Here is a 16,730-nt window from a genome sequence, read left to right on the forward strand (position 1 = left end):
TAGGACATCCAGTAAAGTTAAATGGTAGGTGATTCAGGAATCAGGACAGCCAAAAGAAAGGACTTCTTCGCACAGTGCGTAGGCAAACTACTGAGTATGCTACCACAAGATGTAGTGATGGTCATAAACTTGGACAGCTTTTAAAAGGGAATTAGACAAATTCCTGAAGGGTAACTATCAATGGCCATTAATCAAGTAGTCTGCTTCCAGTATCAGAGATGGTGTGCCTCTGAACACCAATTACTGGGGGTTTTCATGGGCAGGAGAGTGATGCTGCTCTCATTTTCCGCTTATGGGTTTCAAGTAGACAACTGTCTACAACTCCACCAGAGGGGTCCATAAAAGGGCACCAGAGCCTCCTTAAACCTGGAGATGGTTCTGTATGGCTGTTGGGTTGCATAAAGCCCAATACCACAAGTCATGAAGGCCTAGGATAGTCGCTGCCCCACAATGGTTTTCATTGAAGGCTTCCACCGAGGCAAATTTGAAATCTCTCCATCTTTATTTGATGTACTAATATCTCTTCAAGCTCATTTTGAAGAATTTATGTATTCATTCAAATATAATCTAATTAAGCTACAGTACTCATTAAGTCCAGCTAGTTGCAGCAGAGCAATTATGAATTGTGTGCTGAAGTGTTTACTTTCAGCTCTTGCAAAACAAACTCATAATGGGACAGAGATGGGCACCGAGTGTTACACAAACTTTTTTCACGTGGACTGTGGCACACAGTTCCACGTTTCAAATGTTGAGCAATCACCCAGCACAACGGAGAAAGAAATACTTTAAAAAGAAGGAATGCAAACGTTTCCTAGTCAGCTTTTTATATTCCTCCATTAAAATAAAAAGAGTTAGGAAAAAGGAGTGCAGAGACTACTTCCAACTTCATGAAAACTGGGGCAGGGAAAGACAGACCCTGGTTTAATCTGGTTTAAAGACTTCCACAAACCGCCTGCAGTTTCAACAGGAAAACATACTGTTTGTAACATCACTTGATATGGGAGCAAAGCACATATCAAAACAACTCCTAAGGTTTATTAAAACCTGAACAGGAAAAAGCAGATCCTAAACACTGAGTACTCTGGCTCATCCCGTTAGTCATAATCCCCAACAGTAACAAACTCTAAAGATGCATAATTGCATTTGCTTACAATCATCCCTTTTTATCCTTGCATCTCTTTCCCCACCTCTCAGCGCACCACAGTATATATTTAGATTGTAAGCTCTTCAGGGCAGGGGCCTGGCTTTTGCTCATGTTACCCTGTAAACACCATGTGCTTTCAAGGCGCTGAGTGACCTTTCAGTGGGTTCTAAAGTACCATCAACTGACAGCTACGAAACTTCAGTGCTATTCCATCAAATTATTTAACAACACTGGGTGGTATTCAACTAAGTTTTCCTCAGAGCAGGCTCACTGAAATTAATGGACCTAACTTAGTCACTTTCATTAATTTCAGTGGGTTAAACTCACACGGAATACCACCCACCTGGAACGTTATTTAAGAGAAAATTATGTTGCTTGCAAGAAAGTGATTAATTTAACTTTCAAAGGGCTGTCAAATATGCATGTCAGAGTAACACGGTGTCAAAAACCCTGGGTGCCTGGTTCCCTAGGCTTCTAAAAATGTTGAGCTGGCATTCTAATATTTAATTGGGTCTCTCTTTTCAACGTTCTACAAGCCAAGCCCTAAATATTTGCTTTTGACTCTTAGGAATTTGAAGTATTTTGTCTAAATCTGAGCATACGTGAAAGAGGGCAAAGGGGAAAAAAATGAGTTAGTTCCACTTCGTGAAACAGCAGTGAGAAGTAGGACTTTAATCTGTTCACTGCAAGGGGGCTTTCTAAAATCTTTCCAGAACCAAAACCACAATTTCATTATCTTCACTGTGATGTGTTTATGACTTCCATGGGGAAGATGCTTCAGCAACCCCTTATCTACTACCCCAGGCACAGAAAAGCTTCCCCACCTTTTCCCCAAGTCATTTTGCCCGAATGGAGGAACGAAAACTTTACTGCTTTTACTAAAGTTCCCCAACACAAACTGCTCAGTTTTCCCAGCGCCCATACTGTAATCTGGTTCAAACAGCGACTAGAAGTACTTTGACCTACAATAATCTAATCTCCGAAGTAGAAAAAGGTGGAGCACAGGAAGAGTGTAAAGGGGGCAGGGGAGAGAGCTGCTACACAGCTATAGCTGCATAATCACGCCGCCCTCTGCAAGCTGGAGCAAGTCTAGCTCTTCCTTTTACATGGTATGAAACGTGGCACAGCTCCCAATATTACTCTCTGAAGAGGAAGAGAGAATACCAGACGCACTCCTAAAGAAGCCTGAGCGTTGTGATCTTTGAAGCAAGAACTCTCCAAGGCTTCGGCCTTCAGACACATGAAGTAGAATTGTTAACAGACAAGCATTAAGGAAGTTCCGCAAATGCTATTAAAACATCTTAAAGAGACTAATTGAGAAGCCGGAGTGTTTACTGCGAGAACAGCGATACCGTTTACACACATTTACATAAATGTAGATTTGCTATCACCTCCAAAAACCAGTTTCCCCGCCTTTTTATTCAGAAAAGGGGGAAATATTTTAATTATGAAGGTAAGAGCATAGGGTAAGAAGAGCCTACTGGATCCATTCAATGGCCCCTCTGGTCCAGCACCCTGTTCACATAGAATCATGGAATCTTAAGAGTTGGAAGGGATACCGAGGATCATCTAGCCCAAGCCCCAGCAATGCAGGAATCCAGCCCACAGCCATCCCTGGGTGGCCTCAAACCACCCACCTCCCGTTTTAACAGCCAGATGCACCGACTCCTTGTGCCACCTGAGGGAACAGTGGCCAATCAGATGCCCGTGGGAAACCTGTGAGCAGGATCTGGGCACAACTGGACTCTGCCCTCTTAGAATTTCCAGTATCTGGTGTTTGGATGCATACGTACTGCCTTTAACCATGGAGACAGAGCACAGCATCCAACCAGTACAGTCTGTTCAGACTGTTAAACCTGAGTGCAGGGACCGTCTGGCTGCTGTTCTTGTAAGTTGCTGGGGGGAGCCTTTTTGACCAAAGAGCAAGGTAAAAATGCTATAAACAAATGAACAGGCCTTCTATGGGCCCCTGCACTCCGAGGTGCAGCTGTTTCCTGATCATTCCATCTGGTTGCCCAAGGACTCAGAATGCTGGAATATCTTCAACTCACGTTTAGCCCGTCTAGTCCAGGATCCTGTTCTCCCAGTGGCCACTAAGCTGCCTGTGGGAAGCCTGCAAGCTTAACAGCCACACAGAGAATTGAGAGGTTCTAGTTGAGAACCCCAAAACAGAGCCAACCTTGATCCAAACAAACTTCTTATGCTTTTATAATTCCTTCCAAAGGAAGCAGCAAAGGTTTTTCAAGAGGAAAGTTGTGCTTTCTTTTCCTCTGTTGGAACTATTTGGAACAATTATGGCTGCAACACAGATTCAGTGGGGCTTACTCTTAGGTAAGTGGGTTCACGATTGCAGCCTGCATGCTAAACTCTTTTGTTTGCAGTCTTCAATAGAAATTTGGTAATTCATGACCAAAGGCATGCTATTTGCTGCACCACTTAACAGAGGGAAGGGCCACGGTGGCTCATGTTTTTATAGGAGTTACTACTGTCTTTCTTCACAGTTATTAAGGTTATTTAAATTGGCGTTCTACCTTCTCCTTAAGGCTCAGAGCTAGCAGCAACATTTCCCACTTATTTATCTTGATGACAACCCTATAAAGTTTTCATTGTCACTGCCATATATTGGTCAGGTATACACTACTTCTGATCTGTCAAGTCAGATGCAGCCTACTGGCTACATTCTGCACTCTTCACAGCTGCTTGACAATCCCTGTGTTACGCTTAGTGGATCACCAAGCTGCCAAACCTAATAGAGGAGGAGGAGGAGCCATTTTCTGATTGCACTGGCTTTCCAGTAACTTGGTTTAGGAAGCTAGCTAGTGTAGCCTACAAGAACCATATTAGTCACAGACTGACTGATTGACCTCCAGTAAGCTGCTCTTGCAGTTCAACTGGAGCACACAGCAAATGGAAAAACAAAACAAAAAGCCACTTGCGTAGTGCACAGCTTGAATGACAGCATTTACAACAAGCAAGCATGTTATCTTATATCTAAACAGTGCCCTTTCCAATGTGTTGCAGGTGCAACAGCTTTCTTTTCATTAAAGTTCCGAAGCTGAAGGACCAAGAAATTTAAATTATTATATTTAGCAGTGTGTGTGTGGAAATCCCCATCTAGCAAGTGATTTCACTGTTAAACAGTTCACACAATCCTCAAGGGCCAGCTTCCTGCTTACTGTTCTTAGCAACTCTTACTAACCAATAATCCCATTAAAATACACATTCTTTAGACGGCAAGATATTGCAATCAAACCAAATATTATCCCATTACCAGGAGTTAGTACCATACTTCAACATACTTGTCCTGTAGGCACTATTTATGTATACGCTATTCTGAGTGCTTCACTTTATTCCTTTAAATAACCAATCTTCAGCTTGATTTTCAGTTAAGTACTGCTGGCAGCCTGTTCCTTCGCAATGTCAGGCATTCCCAAGCCTGTTGATCCCAACTAAATCTGCACAGGACAAGAAGCGTTACCAATATTTTCACTGCTTTAAGCATCTACTCCTGGCCCTTGTAAGAGTCTTCCTCCGAGCCACCCGCTGCTAAACACCTTACGTTGAGAAAATCCTGCGTATAGAAAAAGGATCAGCTAGTTAGATTAAAAGGTTACCATGCCAAAGTTGTTTCCAGTGTCACCAGTTCTGTAGCCTGTTTACAGTATCTGGCATATTCATCTGATTCCTCAAGAACACCTTCACATTTTAGGTCTTATCCTTGATTACATTTTAAAAGAGACAGGAATCTCAACTTTTTTTTGTAGGTGGGGATTCTATCTGGCTTTTACAATACTTCGGGATGTATTCAACATAGAGCTAAGGGGAATGTTCTGTCAGCACAAAGATTTCTCCTTGTGCAACAGAATGCTCTCCCCTTTTCCTGCCCCCACATACTCTCTAAATTTGTTCTGCAGATTCCCCCAATCCGCCAGAGCAGATTTGGGGGGGGGGGGTGTGCAAGGGCAGAAGGGGGAGAAGAGCCTGCTGCACAAGCAGAGCACGTTCTACTCATACAATTATTTAGCTCCAGAATACAAACTAAAAATTGCACACACATTCCCATAAACACTCATACTTGTAGACATCTGGTGGACATGAATGTTGGAGGACTCGAAAGAATCTGCTTCTTCACATAGCAAATAGCTGAACTATATAATTCACTCCCATAAAAGGCACTGATGGCCACTCACCTGGATAGCTTTAAAAGCAGGTTAGACTAATCAATGGATGACAGCCATCATAGTTAGTAGCCACTGACAGACCATTTCTACCTCCACGTTGCAGGCAGTATGCTGCTTCTGAATGAATACCAGTTGCTGGAGATAGCAGGAGTCGGGAGCTCGCAAGTTTCCCACAAGCACCTGGTTGGCCACTGTGAAAACCAGGATGCTGGACTACATGGGCCCTTGGCCTGATTTAGCAGAACTCTTATGTTCTTATGCTGTGAGTAAACATGCATAAGTTTGGACTCCACATCTAACAGGTTAGGGGGAGAATTCCATTACTACTAGGACATCACCTTAGAAATCTCAACAGCTCATTTTTAAAGTCTATAAATTTAAGGACCATTTAATTACTATTATAGCACACACAGGCAAGAAGTAAACTACTAGAGCAGGCTTCCTCAACTTCGGCCCTCCAGATGTTTTCAGACTACAATTCCCTCCATCCCTGACCGCTGGTCCTGCTGGCTAGGGATCATGGGAGTTGTAGGCAAAAAACATCTGGAGTGCCGAGGTTGAGGAAGCCTGTACTGGAGTTTGAATTGCAAGGTTATTATTATTATTATTATTAATTATTAAATTTGTATACAGCCCTATACCTGCAGGTCTCAGGGCAGTTCACAGGATAAAATCACACTATAGAAACACAAAATACATAATCAAAATAAAAACAATCCAAGGTTGGTGAACAGAAAAGAAAAGCAATGAAAGCTCATTGCTCATTTCTTCACACATTTGCCCACATATATACCGGGGGGGGGGGGGCAGCTTCAGAATCATATCCCTGAGGCTTTATTATAGCCTGAAAGGGAGGCTATAGGCTGAGTAGTAATTAGAGCTACCCGCAGTTTCCACACAAATGCCTTAACTTCATATTCACCTTTTCCATTACTTTAAGATGAAGATGACTATTGTAATTTTAACATACAAGGGAAACAGAACTACATGATCCAGTGGTTTTAGGCTGTAGTCTAAGCACATACATATTTGGAAGTTGACTGAAATCAATGGGACAGGGTCCAAGAGAAGTATATTTAGGACTGGAGGGTTAAGACTTCATTTGCTGCTCTATTAACAGCTACTGCTTCCCTAAAGTCAGTGACATCTGAAGCAAAGTACGCCGCATCTTTTGAAGAAATGCAAGATGCCAAGTCCCTACAACATTCCCAGCAAGCAGTAAAGGGAACCCAGAGAATCTATTACTGAAACTGTTTTATCAAGCTAAACCTGATGATTAAGCCATGATGCATACTGTATAAAGCAGACTCATGCAGCTGTCATGCAAGAGTGAAGGGGGTACCCTTATAGAAATAGTTATGCCTAGAACCTATTACCGTAGTACACTTCTACTTTCTCCAACATAAGCTTTTCAAGTACAGTGGTACCTCGGGTTAAGTACTTAATTTGTTCCGGAGGTCCGTACTTAACCCAAAACTGTTCTTAACCTGAAGCACCACTTTAGTTAATGGGGCCTCCTCCTGCTGCCACGCTGCTGGAGCACGATTTCTGTTCTCATCCTGAAGCAAAGTTCTTAACCTGAAGCACTATTTCTGGGTTAGCGGACTCTGTAACCTGAAGCGTATGTAACCTGAAGCGTATGTAACCTGAGGTACCACTGTACTGCTCCAGAATTTATAAAGAGCAAAACGATATTCACTTTTCACTGCAATTGAAGGACTGGCTTCACTTACACATTGCAGTGCAGTACTAAATGCTTGCAATAAAGTAAAATGGGGTGGGGGGAGGAGAGAAATGTCTTAGAATAAGTGACGAAATTGATCTGTTTCAGCAGTTACATTTCTTTTATTATACAAACTATTTCATTTAGTTCACTTGCTTGAATGCCTCTCCTCCCTCAGATGTTTTAATTGATGGCAATGTGCTTTCACAATTCACTTGGTCAACTATGGCATTAGGTAAAGGTACCCCTGCCCGTACGGGCCAGTCTTGACAGACTCTGGGGTTGTGCGCCCATCTCACTTAAGAGGCCAGGGGCCAGCGCTGTCCGGAGACACTTCCGGGTCACGTGGCCAGCGTGACATCGCTGCTCTGGCTAGCCAGAGCCGCACACGGAAACGCCATTTACCTTCCCGCTGGTAAGCGGTCCCTATTTATCTACTTGCACCCGGAGGTGCTTTCGAGCTGCTAGGTTGGCAGGCGCTGGGACCGAGCAGCGGGAGCGCACCCCGCCGCAGGGATTCGAACCGCCGACCTTTCGATCGGCAAGTCCGAGGCGCTGAGGCTTTAACCCACAGCGCCACCTGCGTCCCTCAACTATGGCATTAACTGGAAGTAAATTTCAGCCAAGTCATCGCTAGAAAACTCTAAAGCATTACGAATTAAGAGGAAGACTGACAGCCAGGTTTAGACAAAGCTATGTGCACGTCCCCTCCCTTCCTTTCCCTATCGCACAAGAGCCAATAGAAAGTTTCTGTTCTGGATCTGAACACAGTTCCTTGTGCTCTGACATCATGAGAAACTGTGATTAGCTCTGAAGTGGACTTTTTTAACATGGAGAAAGGGGAGAAAGGGAATGCAAGCCCAAGGCTTGTGCCAGTTCGTTCCTGTACTGCTAGGCAATTAGCCTGCCTGAACCAAGTCTTTGTTTCCCCCACCCATGTTCAGCCAAGCACAGATGAACTGCCTTCCAAGAAGAATTCACACCAAGGCTTGAGCCAACATACCTAAGAAACCACCTAAAGTCTACCTTAGGTATAGCACAAGAACATTTCCTTAATCTTCCAGGAACCATATTTGAACAGCACAGGCACAATAGGAACTATTTTCCAAAGTGGGCCCACCAACATAGAATTTCTTATTTCCTGTGAAGGGCAAAATCCACAGCCGATTTTTCTTTTGAACGCTGACATTTCATTTCTTAAACTTAAACCAGCACTCTGAGAACTCGATCCAAATGTAAATAAGTTAAAGCAAGGCAGAGAAAAGTCTGCTTCGAGTCTTGGATGCAAAGTCTACATCTCACTCTATCATCAAGATCCTTCAAGTCCACAATGAGAATGTCACGAGGGAGCACTGATAATTAGACAAACCTGCAATGAACTCCTGGAGAAATTCCAACACTCCAGGAGTGAACCAGAAATGCATTCAGGACCAACAAAGAAACCATAGCACTGGGAGCATAGAGCCGCAAGCACTGGATCATCTTCCCCTTGCGAGGCATGAATTCCATTCCCTTGAGCTCTTCAAAAATTAGGAGTCCACACCTCAGTCTATCCCTCCTCATAAATACTACACATCTCCCCAAGATATTGCACTTTAATCAGATTCTCATTAATTACACCACGCCACTCAGAATTCACCCTCCATATTCCCACGGGACTTTCTTCCAAAGACTGCCATCTTCTTCACCCGGTCATTCCTAGGAAGTCTATCCCTAAAGAATCTTTTAGATAAAATGAACTTTGGTGTGCAGCGATGGTTTAAAGTATTGGATGATGACCGGAGATCAGGGTTCAAAGTGGGAGGCTTGCTGGGTGACCCGGGGCTGCGTGAAAGCGCTCAGTCTAACCAGTTTTGTTGTGAGGATAAAATGGGGTGTGTGGACAGCTGTGTTTTCTCCCTTGAGCTCCTTGGGAGAAAAGCAGGACATCAATGAAATAAAATATAAATTTTAAAACACACAACTCCATAGGTAAGACTAGACTCCTCTAGTCTTGAATTAGCCTCAGCCTCCCACTGTTGGCCAACAGAAGGCCTTCTTACAACTTTAGCACCCTTCCTTCTATGAAACAGAAGACCCCACCCCAAACTATTTTACCAGCAGGGATTTGAAGGCACAGTTAGGGACCCCTAGCTTTTATGAACGGAGGGGCAGGGGAGTAACAGTGAGAAGACCCAGCACATTAACGCATACCCTTGGGGACCACAGGTTTAGCACCCCAGATTTCTTATCATGGGGCTGGAGGAGAGACATTTCCTGGAAGGGACACACCTTCAGCTGCACCCACAGACAGGCTGGCATTTCCCTGCCAGTGCGCAAGAGGTTTCTTGTCCCGCTCCCAGCGCAAAGCAATGCCTACTCAGAAGCAAGTCCCACTGAGCTCCACAGGACACACTCCCAGGTGTGAGAGCTCAAGCCCAGGTGCGCCCCAACTTGGATTGTCAGGGGTTTGTTTTATGCAGACTAAAAAGGTCAAACAATTAAGGGGGGGGGGGGGTTCCCTATATTCCTTCAGCGCAGGTTAGAGAAAGGGAAGCAACCCTTCCTTACATTTCCTCACGATTTCCTAACCAGAAGTGTGGGGTCTTCTGGGGGTGCATTTGTGGGTGGGGGGAATATTCCTCCTATTAAAAAGGGGGGGGGGAGACAGTCTGAGAACAGGATTCCCCGACTCTGGAGGAAACTACTTCCCACTTAATTATTTTGGGGGTTTCCCCCTCTCCCCCCCCCCACAAAGCCCCCATTCCTTGTTCCTGAGCGGCAGAAGCAGCAGACGCCCGAGAGTGCCGCCCGTCTCCCCCTCTCCGCCCTTATGAGCCCCCGCCAGGCCTGCACAGGAGTGGGGCTTCTTCCGAGCCCCCCCTTCCTCTTCCACGAGGCGACCCCTGATCCGCGCGGCCGGGAGACCCCGCCAAGCCGCCGCTCTTTCCCCTCACGGAGCCCCGCAGGGCCCGCCGGCCTAGCGGGCCGAGGCCGAGGCACCCGGGCGGGCCCGGCTGCTGACTAAGGCGCCGGCCTCGCGGGCCGAGGGAGAGGAGAGGCGGCGGCGGCGGAGGACGGGGAGGAGGAGGAAGAAGAAGAAGCCGGAGCGCGACGTACCTGAGGGGGAAGCAGGAGCCCGGCCGGCGGCTTGTCAGGAAAGGGGAAGCGAGGGGAGGAGGAAGGGCAGCGGCGGCGGCGGCAGCAGGAGGAGGAGGAGGCGGAGCGGCGGCAGCCGTGAGCAGGCGGCGACGGCTCCTCCTCACACGGCGACGGGCCTGAGGGAGGGAGAGGCGGCACCGGCACGTCCGCGGCGTCGGCCCGGCCTTTCATCCAGGCAGGCAGACGCCCACCGCCTCCCCGCCCGTTAAAGGGGCGGCGGCGGCGGCGGCACTTTGACCCCCGTAGTCCCTCATGGTTTCGGGTTGGCCTCACGGCGCTCTGCGCATCCTCAGGGGCGCCTGTTTCGCAGCGTAAGGGAAAGAGTGCCTCTGAGGACGTGCAGAGCGCGCCCCTTCCTCGCTCCCCGCCTCTTTTCGCTGGATCCAACCTCGCCCGAGTTTCTCGGGGAGGTGGATGGAGGCGGTACTTTGACCCCCGTAGTCCCTCATGGTTTCGGGTTGGCCTCACGGCGCTCTGCACATCCTCAGGGGCGCCTGTTTCGAGGGAAAGAGTGCCTCTGAGGACGTGCAGAGCGCGCCGCTGCCCGCCTCTTTCTGCTGGATCCAGCCTCCGTGGATGGGGTCGGGCCGCCCGGGGCTGGTTCCCACGTGCATCTTCCGTCCCTGGGTGGCTGGAGCCCGGGAGAGATGCTGCTGTCCGTCCGTGTAGGCAGCACTGAGGTACACGGGCTAAATGATTTGGCCAACCTCCCCCCCCCCCGCCCCCAGGGCGAGCCACAAAATGCTGCCCCGCCTTCCCACCAGGGAAGAAGGGGTGAGTGAGGGGGATAGAGATCCGCATGGGGGATCTGCTGCCCCTGTGCAGCCTGCTGCCTGAGATGGTGACCTTATCTGGCCTTCTTTGCCCTGAGTCTGTTTCAGGATAAGGCAGCGTCTTATGACTGGAGGTTGGAACTACCTGCCGTAGAACTGTAGAGTTGGAAGGGGGCCTGAGGACCATCTAGTCCAGCCCCATGCAATGCAGAAATATGCCGTTGTCCCATATGGGGAATCGAACCTGCAACCTTGGAGCCACACTAGATGACCCTTGGGATCCCTTCCAACTGTACAATTCGATGATTCTATGAGGTGACTAGCACATGTACTCCTATGCCTTTATTGTTGGCATCCATCTGTCCCTGAGAGACAGTGGAGTGCGTCTCTGGGGATGAAGTCAAACTGCAGAGTGGCCTCCCCAGGGTGCAACCCTGGGGGGAAGAAGAAGAAGAAGAAGAAGAAGAGGAGGAGGAGGAGTAGTTTGGATTTGATATCCCGCTTTATCACTACCCGAAGGAGTCTCAAAGCAGCTAACATTCTCCTTTCCCTTCCTCCCCCACAACAAACACTCTGTGAGGTGAGTGGGGCTGAGAGACTTCAAAGAAGTGTGACTAGCCAAAGGTCACCCAGCAGCTGCATGTGGAGGTCTTGGGCTACCCAGATGACAAGATCCTCCCCGCCTCCACTTGGTCTTGTTGATTTTCGTGTTGCCTCCTCAAATGCCATGTTTCCCAGTAAAATCAGTTCCAGTGGGGCTCAGGCATGAGAACATGAGAGTCTTAATCTCAGAGTTGTAGGGCCAAAGATTCCTGCATTGCAGAGAATTGGACTAGATGACTCTTGGGGTCCATTCCAAATCTACAGTTCTATGATTCTGTGTACAACAAAATAAAAAAATTCCTTCCAGTAGCACCTTAAAGACCAACTAAGTTAGCTCTTGGTATGAGCTTTCGTGTGCATGCACACTTCTTCAGATACACTGAAACAGAAGTCACCAGACCCTTCTATATAGTGAGAAGGTGGGGAGGGGTATTACTCAGAAGGGTGGTGGGAATGGGTGATTGGCAGATAGCTATGATGAGCCTGTTGACGACTCTTAACGACTGCAATAGGTCTTACAGGAAAAAGCAAGGGGTGAGAAGGTGAAAAATGGCTTTGTCGTGTATAATGAGATAAGAATCCAATGTCTTTGTTCAGACCAGGTCTCTCCATGGTTTTAAGTTTGGTAATAAGTTGCAATTCAGCAGCTTCTCTTTCCAGTCTATTTCTGAAATTCCTTTGTAATAGAACAGCTACTTTGAGATCTTGTATAGAATGTCCTGGGAGATTAAAGTGTTCTCCTACTGGTTTCTCTGTCTTGTGATTCCTGATGTCAGATTTATGTCCGTTTATTGTTTGGCGTAAGGTTTGGCCTGTTTGTCCAATATAGAGAGCTGAAGGACACTGTTGGCATTTGATGGCATACACAATGTTAGACGATGAGCAATTAAATAGTCCCGAGATGGTATGTGTGATGTTGTTGGGGCCAGTAATGGTGTTGTCCGGGTGTATGTGGCAGCAAAGTTGGCATCTGGGTTTATTGCAGGCTCTGGTGCCAGTGTCCGTGTTAGGTCTGGTTGTAGTATTATTGTGGGTTAGGAGTTGTTTAAGATTAGGTGGCTGGCTGTAGGCAATGAAAGGTCTTCCTCCCAGAGCTTGAGAAAGAGAACTGTCATTGTCCAGGAGAGGTTGTAGATCTCTGATGATGCGTTGTACTGTTTTAACTTGGGAGCTGTTTGTGATGACTAGAGGTGTTCTGTTATTTTCTTTTTTGGGTCTGTCTTGCAGCAAGTTCTCTCTGGGTATCAGTCTGGCTCTGTTGATCTGTTGTCTAACTTCATCTGCTGGGTATTTTAGTTCTAAAAAGGTTTGCTGTAGATCTCTTAGGTGAGAGTCTCTGTCTGTAGAATTGGAACAGATGCGGTTGTAACGTAGTGCCTGGCTATATACAATGGACTGTTTGGTATGTTTGGGATGGTAGCTAAAGGCATGTAGATATGTTTGTTTGTCGGTCAGTTGGTTTACGGTATAAGGTAGTGTCTACGGTATATAGAAGGGTCTGGTGACTTCTGTTTCAGTGTATCTGAAGAAGTGTGCATGCACATGAAAGCTCATACCAAGAACTAACTTAGTTGGTCTTTAAGGTGTTACTGGAAGGAATTTTTTTATTTTGCTTTGACTATGGCAGACCAACACGGCTAACTATCTGTATCTGTGTACAACAGCTACCCTCTCCCACCCCACATTTTTTTTTTATTAAATTCTATCCTAACCTATTTCTCCAAAGAGGTTTGAGGCAGCTGGCAAACAGTAATGAAAATTGAATGAAACAAACATAATTCTTAAAAGCACACACACACACACACACACACACACACCACACACCAGTATGCTTTAAGATGGATAAATGAATTACGTACAATGGTAAGAACATGAGAGCACTGATGGATGCCTAACTGGTCCAGCACCCTGATCCCACAGCGGGCAACTGCTGTAGTTGCCTCTGGGAGGTTTCCAAGCTACTGGTATTCAGAGTCATGCTGATTCTGATAACTTTATCTTCTGTGGCTGAAATGCCATAGTTTTAACTGCACCCTTGTCAGATAATTTATTTCCTTTTTGTCTGTCCTGAACCTCCCACCCTTCAGCTCCATCGGATAGTGATTTATTTCATTTCTATATTGCCTGTTATCCAAAGTTTGCAGGGAAGTTTAAAATATAAAAACACAAAAATACACAATGTAGTATCCAACAAAAACAATAACCCCCACCTTGTCACTCCCAGGATGGATGACCCTGAGCTCTAACATGAAGTAGGAAGGAAATCTTTCTTATCCACTTTCTCCGTACCACACATGGTTTTATAAAGTTCTGTCATCTACAGAGATTTTTAAGCAGAGATTGGATGGGCACCTGTCATGTATGATTCCTGCACTGCAGTGGGTTGGACTAGATGGCCCTTGTCATCCCTTCCAACTCCACAAATCTATGAAAATAATGTAGGTGAAATGAGTGAAAATGTATAGTTAACACCTTTCTATCCTGGCTTTCCTGCAAGGGTCTCAGGACCAGTGGCTCACGGTCTTTTTCTCCACATTTTATCTTCACAAGAATCCTGTGAGGTAGAATCATAGAATCATAGAATCATAGAGTTGGAAGAGACCACAAGGGCCATCGAGTCCAACCCCCTGCCAAGCAGGAAACACGCATCAGAGCACTCCTGACATATGGTTGTCAAGCCTCTGCTTAAAGACCTCCAAAGAAGGAGACTCCACCACACTCCTTGGCAGCAAATTCCACTGTCGAACAGCTCTTACTGTCAGGAAGTCCTTCCTAATGTTTAGGTGGAATCTTCTTTCTTGTAGTTTGGATCCATTGCTCCGTGTCCGCTTCTCTGGAGCAGCAGAAAACAACCTTTCTCCCTCCTCTATGTGACATCCTTTTATATATTTGAACATGACTATCATATCACCCCTTAACCTCCTCTTCTCCAGGCTAAACATGCCCAGCTCCCTTAGCCGTTCTTCATAAGGCATCGTTTCCAGGCCTTTGACCATTTTGGTTGCCCTCCTCTGGACACGTTCCAGTTTGTCAGTGTCCTTCTTGAACTGTGGTGCCCAGAACTGGACACAGTACTCCAGGTGAGGTCTGACCAGAGCAGAATACAGTGGCACTATTACTTCCCTTGATCTAGATGCTATACTCCTATTGATGCAGCCCAGAATTGCATTGGCTTTTTTAGCTGCCGCGTCACAAATGAATGGCCCAAGGTTACCCAATCAGCTTTGTGGTTGAGAGGGAAATTTGAACCTGGTTCTCCCCAGTCTTCCAGGTATACGGAGCTCATCACAGCATGTTTTGGGTGTAATAGATGACTATTGCATTTTCCCACTGCAGTGGTCACACTTTTTGTTGGATGATGAATAAGAAAGCACATATCCAAAGGCTGCTCCTTTGGTTTACTCACCAATCCCTGTGAGAAGAATGTGCTGCTTGTGCCTATCTGTCCACTCCTGTTTCATCTCTTTCAATCCGTCCTTAACCCTGAAGACACATTTCTGCTTTGTTTTGACCACTTTCAAAGGAAAAGAGCTCCCTCTTCTGTCAATGCACTGTACAGAGAAACTTGGCATCTGCAGGAAGAATGAGATTTTGTCTCTGTGTGTTGGGAAATCACAACCCATGATGTAATGTAACTCTACCTTTCTTCCACTGGAATGTGCAAAGTTCCCACAGGGAGGATCAGAAAGGAAGCATCCGTGGTGTGGGATTAATGGGAAGCCTCAAGCTCATCCCTCCCATGTGCTTGGGTCACACTTTAAATATTCCCAGCTCCGCTTCTCTTCGTCCAGCCAAGTGAATTTGCAACAGGCGGGAATGAATACAGTTCCATTTGCTTACTTGCCTTTCTAAAGGGCTGCCAGGCATATTTTGCTTTATGGCTTTGACTGGCTTTTTAGAGTGGCAGGCTGGGCACTAGATCACTCCATGGACCATTAGTTCTGTGGTTTTGTAGCTTTGGTTTTTGTTAGTTTTATTTTTGTCTGTGTTTCGATGGGTATTACATTAATTTCATATTCATAATATGCTCTGAGCTATGGAAAACAGCCACAAAAATATTTTAAACTAGGGTGGGGAACCTTTTTCACCCTGTGAATTTGGCAAACTGCATTATTGGGGAAACTGACACAAAAAATAAAAGTAGCAAGAGGCTAAAACAGGCTTCCTCAAACTTAGCCCTCCTGGTGTTTTTTGGCCTACAACTCCCATGATCCCTAGCTAGCAGGACCAGTGGTCAGGGATGATGGGAATTGTAGTCTCAAAAAACATCTGGAGGGCCGAGGTTGAGGAAGCCTGGGCTAGAAGAAACACAGCATTTATGCTATTTGGTGTGGTTGCATTGATTATACAAATAATAAGGTATATTGAAGAACAGTACCCATCCTTTATAGCACAGTTTGGCGTGCATGACGTATATATGTTGCTTTTCCCTTCTCTCCCTATGAATTCAAATCGTTATTGATTCAAAACACATTTTACTTAATCTCTTTCACCCCATGTGCTTCTCTTTTAAGGTGGCAATCCTATGTAGGCTTACCTGGGAGTAGGAGTAGTCGTCAAGTTCTGTTTTATCAGAGAGATTCTCAGTAGCAAGAACAGCTTTCTTGGGCGGGGACACCTATTGCAATGCCTGTCATTTAAAAACGAAGCATGCTTTTCCTCATTTTTTAGGCTAAACTGAAAAATTGTGCAGAAATAACTAGTGAACTGATTAAGGTGCTCTGCAATCAGTTTCGGGGTATAATGAGCCGAGTACATTTACAGCACACCCTTGGATGGATGAATCCCAGTTGTAGAAAAATAGATGCAGTCCCCAGGGAGTACTCTGTGTGTGTGTGTGTGCGAGAGAGAGAGAGAGAGTGTGATTCCAACACTTTGACTCTTCTTTTAACTCTTGAGAGAAGAAGCGATTCGTTTTGCTCAAGGGGTTTTATTTTGCATGCATTTTTTTGTAGATAAACTAACAAGGCACCCCCGCAAAAGGAAAAAAAACCAACTGCGCCCAACGTGGGGCTCGAACCCACGACCCTGGGATTAAGAGTCCCATGCTCTACCGACTGAGCTAGCCGGGCACTACGTGAAACTGCTTCCCAGAAGGTTTGTTGGTCTACTTGAGCTACGCGTGCGTGCTCCATCTGTTTCTCCCCCGATTCTGACGAGCGTGC

At 46.1% G+C, this 16,730-nt stretch overlaps 1 protein-coding gene across 4 annotated transcripts in view; it reads right to left on the minus strand.

The window, feature by feature from the left end:
• Positions 1-10,312, minus strand: part of KTN1 (kinectin 1) — a 106,045-nt gene extending 95,733 nt beyond the window's left edge. For all 4 annotated transcript variants that reach the window (XM_079983304.1, XM_079983306.1, XM_079983305.1 and 1 more), the window contains exon 1: positions 10,148-10,312. The gene's annotated coding sequence lies outside the window, so the exon portion shown is untranslated. The remainder of the gene's footprint in view (positions 1-10,147) is intronic.
• Positions 10,313-16,730: the final 6,418 nt, after the last annotated feature.

The sequence above is a fragment of the Podarcis cretensis genome (assembly GCF_951804945.1).
Source record: "Podarcis cretensis genome assembly, chromosome: 1".
In the NCBI taxonomy this organism is placed as follows: Eukaryota; Metazoa; Chordata; class Lepidosauria; order Squamata; family Lacertidae; genus Podarcis; species Podarcis cretensis.